A 6,607-nucleotide genomic window follows, 5' to 3' on the forward strand; every position below is an offset into this window, starting at 1 on the left:
GAAAACTTGATGTATCATAGCTTGACAGCATTTTATCTTTATGTTGTACTGCATATTACAAAAACTTTTTTGCTACTCTTAACTCAGTAAGAGCTCGAGAGCAACTGACTATCAACACATTATGAAACTGACATTGTAGTGCCTCAAGAATTTCGGGGTAAATTCTAGAAACACTCGACCTTCAACTGTTTTGAACACGCGATAAGTGTGTGGGAGAGTGATAACATTTATACCGATCCACCTGTTTCTTGGTGCAGGTTGGGTGTTTGTTATTAGAAGACTGTAAGAGGGGCAAGTCACTGATGACGACAAGTGTTTGCTGCCAGCGCCACAGAAGACGTAAGGAGAATTCAATGAATAATTATGTCATATTCTTTGATGTGTTAGTGTCTGTGGTGATTGTAAAAAAGACTATTGAACAGCTGAATATAGAGTGCTGTGCACATTCATGTATTGGACTCACTTGAGACTAGAGACTTTTATCTTAATTCATGCCTTGGACTCAGAGAAGTCAAGACACGTGTACCTATTTTCACATGGTTTTCAAACCAACTCTTATGTCTCAAATTCATATTCTTGAGGGAAAAAACCTTGTTTCACAAACTGCTTAGCATCCAATGCTCGTTAGTCTATCAATTTTTCATATGACTTTGAAACGCATCCCTGTCAGTTTTTGAACATTTTTTAACACATTATAAGTTGATTTCTGAAAATGAATCTTAAGTTGATTTGTGAATGCGTGCATAGTGTACATGATGTCTCTGTCAGGGGGGTCATTGTCGCATGTAGAAACAAACTTTCCTACAGACAAAAGCCGCTAAACGAGCTGAGCGGAGTAAGGCCAAACGGATGAATGCCAACCGCTGTCCGATTGTGTGGTTGACTGGGTTTGCATATGATGAGCATTGTTATAATTACTAGCAAAACCCATAGATTCAGACCACCAGAGTGGAAATAAACGAATAACAGGTAAGAAAGATTATGTATTACCTTCTCGGTGTATCCAAGAAAATGACATTTTGACAGAAAATTTTTGGCCAGATCGCTATGCTAGTAAGGGCCAGTTGTACAGTCCACGGCTAGCAGCCGCTTTAAGTTCTATTTTGGAAGAAGCGCGGAAAACACATAGTACGAACGTGTAACGCCTAACCGGAGAATAATCGCGGGATAACTTTAGTGAAGTTAACCGGCGAATAAGCTTTGACATTGGCAGGAATAGTTACGGATTTAATGATAACAAGCCTGTTTGTTAGAACAATGAAGGAGAAGAAACCTGGGACATCACACAAATTATGGAACAACATGACGATTCCATGTGTGTATAAAAATTTCGTACTACTACTTTTCGATCTCATGCTTGAGAAACTGGAGCGTATGAATGAAATTTGAAACTATTTCCTAACGTAAAGCTTTTTGCTTGTAGTAGGCCTAATAGGCATTTGATATTGTTACTTTGTGAATTATATTCTGTCGTTATAAAAATGACCGTTTGTGCCAAAACAGTCTCGTTTCTTTGGTGTGTGTTACAATTGTTGCAGTATTAGGAAGGCCTATTTCATTTTATTTAGCAGACAGTGACAAAATAGACATAATCAGATCGAGAAACTACACCAGTCTTGGGTCCTATTTGTATTAACTGCTTTTTCAGTATTAGACAACGACATTTCGATTTTTCGTGTGGCAAAACTTTGACGAACTTTGGTGAGGTAATTGATTCTTTCGCAGAAAGGAAAGCACGCCATGTAATGCCGTAGCAAGATTAGAGAGAAAAAAATTATAGGCGCTAAGGGTTGAAGAAATGTGTATTGTCTTGCTTGTCTCATTGTTTAGTGGTTTTAAGTATCCTATATTTTTCCCGGTAGCATCTAGCTGCTTGCTGCGACTGCTTGTACAGCCAACAGCCACATTTCTGTAGCCAGATGCAGGAAAAGGTACTATTCACATGCGACTGAACTGCGCATGTGCATCCCACTCGTAACTGCTAAAACGAATCGAATGTAATCAGTCGTGACGTCACGCTCATCTAAGGCAATTTGTTGTTACGAAGCATTGCATAGTCTTCCTGAAGCCTTTGACACATTTTGCTGTTGGCAGACGCTTGTATGAGCACTGTGTTTTGTTGCTGTATATGGATATTTCCTTTGCAATTTAAGTTTTATGTTCGTTTTATCTCTAGTTCATATTTTATTGCTACAGTATTATTCTGCAGTAGCAGAATACAGTAATATTCTTTGTTATAGTATCGGTTCTTACCTGTCAAAATTAAAAAAAATTTAACTGAAAACAAAAACAATGGCAAAATTCCCGAGTTTTTCCCGGTTTTCTCCCGGATGAAAAAATTTCCGGGTTTTTTCACGGGTCGTATACACCCTGATTATTCACTCGTCCCCTCAACTTTTATCAAAAAATTGTTTTTCGCTCATCCGGCGTGAGTTCTAGCTGCATTGGTTGAGCGAATGTGTAATCAGCGCGTTGGTGACTGGTTACTGCATCGACGTCAACGCGATGTACGTGTGTGAAGATTGCTTACACTCCACACCCGATATTCTTAGTCGAAAAGTTGACGACTTCTCTCCAGTTTTCTTCGCTATTACTTTCCCACATCTTTTATAGCATTGCACTCACAACTTTCTTCCATTTATTTATTGGGCTCAATACGATTTCTGGAAACAGTTCTTGTATCTTGTTAGGTCTGGTTGCTATGGCAATGCCTAATATCTTCTTTCTGTTTTTAAATCTCCGTTTTCTTCGGGACCTGTCACTTAGGTCGCCACATTCTAACGTTTTCCGGATGACAGAAAGTAATATCTTCTTATTTCTGTAATCTACTGATTGCATATAGGAACTTACGTGTCAACATACTCGTTGATTAACGATGTACTAGAACTGCTATGCAGAACAAAATTCTCTTCTTAGACATACAAATATGTATCTTGAGCTTTAGAAATAATTAAGTACATTGAGACACAAGAGTTGGTTTGAAAACCATATGAAAATAGGTACATGTGTCTTGACTTCGAGTCCAAGGCATGAATTAAGATAAAAGTCTCTAGTCTCAAGCGAGTCCAATACATGAATGTGCACAGCAGTCTATATTCAGCTGTTCAATAGTCTTTTTTACAGTCACCACAGACACTAACACATCAAAGAATACGACATAATTATTCATTGAATTCTCCTCACGTCTTCTGTGGCGCTGGCAGCAAACACTTGTCATCAGTGAGGGGGGTGGGGGGGTTGTTTGGGGGAGGAAACCAGACAGCGAGGTCATCGGTCTCTTCGGATTAGGGAAGGACGGGGAAGGAAGTCGGCCGTGCCCTTTCAAAGAAACCATCCCGGCATTTGCCTGGAGCGACTTAGGGAAATCACGGAAAACCTAAATCAGGATGGCCGGACGCGGGATTGAACCGTCGTCCTCCCGAATGCGAGTCCAGTGTGCTAGCCACTGCGCCACCTCGCTCGGTCTTGTCATCAATGACTTGCCCCTCTTACAGTCTTCTAATAACAAACACCCAACCTGCACAAAGAAACAGGTGGATCGGTATAAATGTTCTCACTCTCCCGCACTCTTATCGGGTGTTCAAGACAGTTGAAGGTCGAGTGTTTCTAGAATTTACTCCGAAATTCTTGAGGCACTACAATGTCAGTTTCATAATGTGTTGATAGTCAGTTGCTCTCGAGGTCTTACTGAGTTAAGACGGTAAAAATTTTTTTTTGTGATATGCAGTACAACATTAAGATAAAATGCTGTCAAGCTATGATACATCAAGTTTTCTATCCACATTCACTAACTGACCCCCCCCCCCCCTCCCCATCTAATGAGGGTGAACAATGTGCATGGTGTCCATGAATTTCCAATAATGGCAATGAATTATGAATTTATGATTTGTTATGTGGAAGTGCTTAAAAGACAAGCAATGGGTCAACCACATCTGAAATTACATTGCTGCTAACTGTGCATAGCCTACGAGTCCACAAGCAACACTTCCCAATTCCCTACAATCCCAACCAGTCTCCTGCTGACTGTTTTCCTGAACTGAGGAATTGATGAAAGGATGCTATTTTGGACCTACACAATGTGAAAGAAACTCAACATTATCGAAAAGGCCTACCATTATGCCTATGCTACTGATTACTTGGATAAACTCTTTACCATCAATATGAGTGCAGTGTTTTCATTATTATTTTATGCACCTTTCTCTTGAAATGGGAGGTCGGTTTATTGGCAGTGGTGTTCCTATCCCCACTGCATGAGCAATCCCTACTCCTCTTTCGACATTCAACACGCATTGACAGGACTTGCACACCTGTCAACAGTCATTCAATGCCCATCATTTTCGGATTAAGCAGCACACAGCCCCTTCCCTGTTCCTATTCGAGCACTACACAGCCCTCTGCAAGCCACTGACGGTTCGTGGCGGAGGGTACCTTGAGTACCTCTATCGGTTCTCCCTTCTATTCCAGTCTCGTATTGTTCGTGGAAAGAAAGACTGTCGGTATGCCTCTGTGTGGGCTCTAATCTCTCTGATTTTATCCTCATGGTCTGTTCACGAGATATACGTAGGAGGGAGCAATATACTGCTCGACTCTTCGGTGAACGTATGTTCGCGAAACTTCAACAAAAGCCCGTGCCGAGCTACTGAGCGTCTCTCTTGCAGAGTCTTCCTCTGGAGTTTATCTGTCATCTCCGTAACGCTTTCGCGATTACTAAGTGATCCTGTAACGAAGCGCGCTGCTCTCCGTTGGATCTTCTGTGTCTCTTCTATCAACCCTATCTGGTACGGATCCCACACCGGAGAGCAGTATCCAAGCAGTGGGCGAACAAGTGTACTGTAACCTATTTCCTTTGTTTTCGGACTGCATTTCCTTAGGATTCTTCCAATGAATCTCAGTCAAATCGCAATAAATGAAAATTATTGCAAGCAGCTTCAATGATCTTGTCATTAGACAATTATCATTTTGAGAAAAATTGTACTTCATGTCTACACAAAGCTGTGCCAGCTGTTCTCGCTTCCTGACTTCAAACAGAGTAAATCTGTGGAGCAGTGGGCGAGCGTCGTCAAGACGTGAGTTAATATTTCTCTCATAACAACTGATCGAAACTGGTTTTAATATTTACTGTTCCCCTCTTAGAGCCGCGCGAGGTACCCGCGCAGTCTGAGACGCCTTGCCACGGTTCGCGCAGCTTTCCTCGTCGGAGGTTCGAGCCCTCCCTCGGGCATGGGTGTATGTGTGTGTTGTCCTTAGCGTAAGCTAGTTTAAGTAGTGTGTAAACCTAGGGACCAATGACCTCAGCAGTTTGGTCCCATAGGAACTTACAAATTTCCATATTTTACCCTCGCAGGTTTGAATGTATAATACAATGTACCGTAGGCAAATGAGCCTGACTGTTGTCCGCAGCAACGCAGTTCGGCAACGTGGACTTTGCTTGCCTGCTCTCTGCTGCTGCTGCGCATGTGCAGTTCTCATCCCTTCACTATTTCGCCACTGCGTGGAAGCGTACTGGGTTATTTTACAATAAATGAAGATAATACATAGGGCTACCTCTTTTTAAGGAAAAAGTAGATGTAACTCAATTTGTTAGAATGTGTTTCAGTAACTAAATCACAAACCCCGATTTACTATAGATTGCTCCTGGATTGTGCAAAGGGCACTGTTAGCTTCTGGAAATTCTAAAAAAAAAAAAATAATAATAATAATAATAATTGCGTTGAGTTGCAATGAAATTCAGGGGAGATGTATCTTCGGCAGAACTGCGAACCACAAACGTTGATTTGCTACGATATAAGTTACGTATCCAAAATACTCGTACCGGTAACTTACGAAAATATAGTTTCGTAAGTGTGTGAAAATTCTAAAAAAATAACCTGTTTCTGACGGAATTGTACAATGAAATTAGAAAACTAATTTTTTGAACGAGAATAGGCCTTCTGTTCTCAAAAATTTTGAAACATTAGAATGACGTTTAAGCCTATAATTGACGATAACAGTACAAGCTTATCGCGGCACTCCGGAATGTTCGAAATTTCACAATAGATCACAATACAAATGGGTGTTGATACAATCGGTGAAAAATGACGCAGAAGCGACGCGAACAGTAAAATATGCGAATCTAGAAATCAACACACGAATTTTGTACACGCGGTCTCATACAAAGGAAAATTCCAACTTCGGCTTTTATACATAAATAAAAGTATATTTCAGTTAGTGTTTTGTGCACACTTCTGCACTGGCGTGCCAAAGAAGAACAATGCAGCTTGAGTTTATCTCTGTTAAAAACGCTGAGATGTGCAGCACCAACAAAGCACGTCTTCTGCCTGTTAGAGCTAACAGTGCATTCGTCATAACTCAAATAGAGCTTCCAAGAACCAGGTTCACAAATGTGTACGTATTAGTTGAGATGGGAGGGGAATGTTTGGAGCTATTTTCTTAAAGAACGGAATGCAGTTAGGAGCGTTGGGAACAGTGGCGGCCGCTGAGGCATTCCTTTGGTGGCGCCTAAAATAACTTCGTTCGGTAGCATCGAACGTATTACGAAATTTTGTCGGATTCATATATTTCATAAGGTATTATATCAAACAAAACGTATAGTGAAACAGTAATAAAC

Source organism: Schistocerca nitens, chromosome 2 (assembly GCF_023898315.1).
Source record: "Schistocerca nitens isolate TAMUIC-IGC-003100 chromosome 2, iqSchNite1.1, whole genome shotgun sequence".
Lineage (NCBI taxonomy): Eukaryota > Metazoa > Arthropoda > Insecta > Orthoptera > Acrididae > Schistocerca > Schistocerca nitens.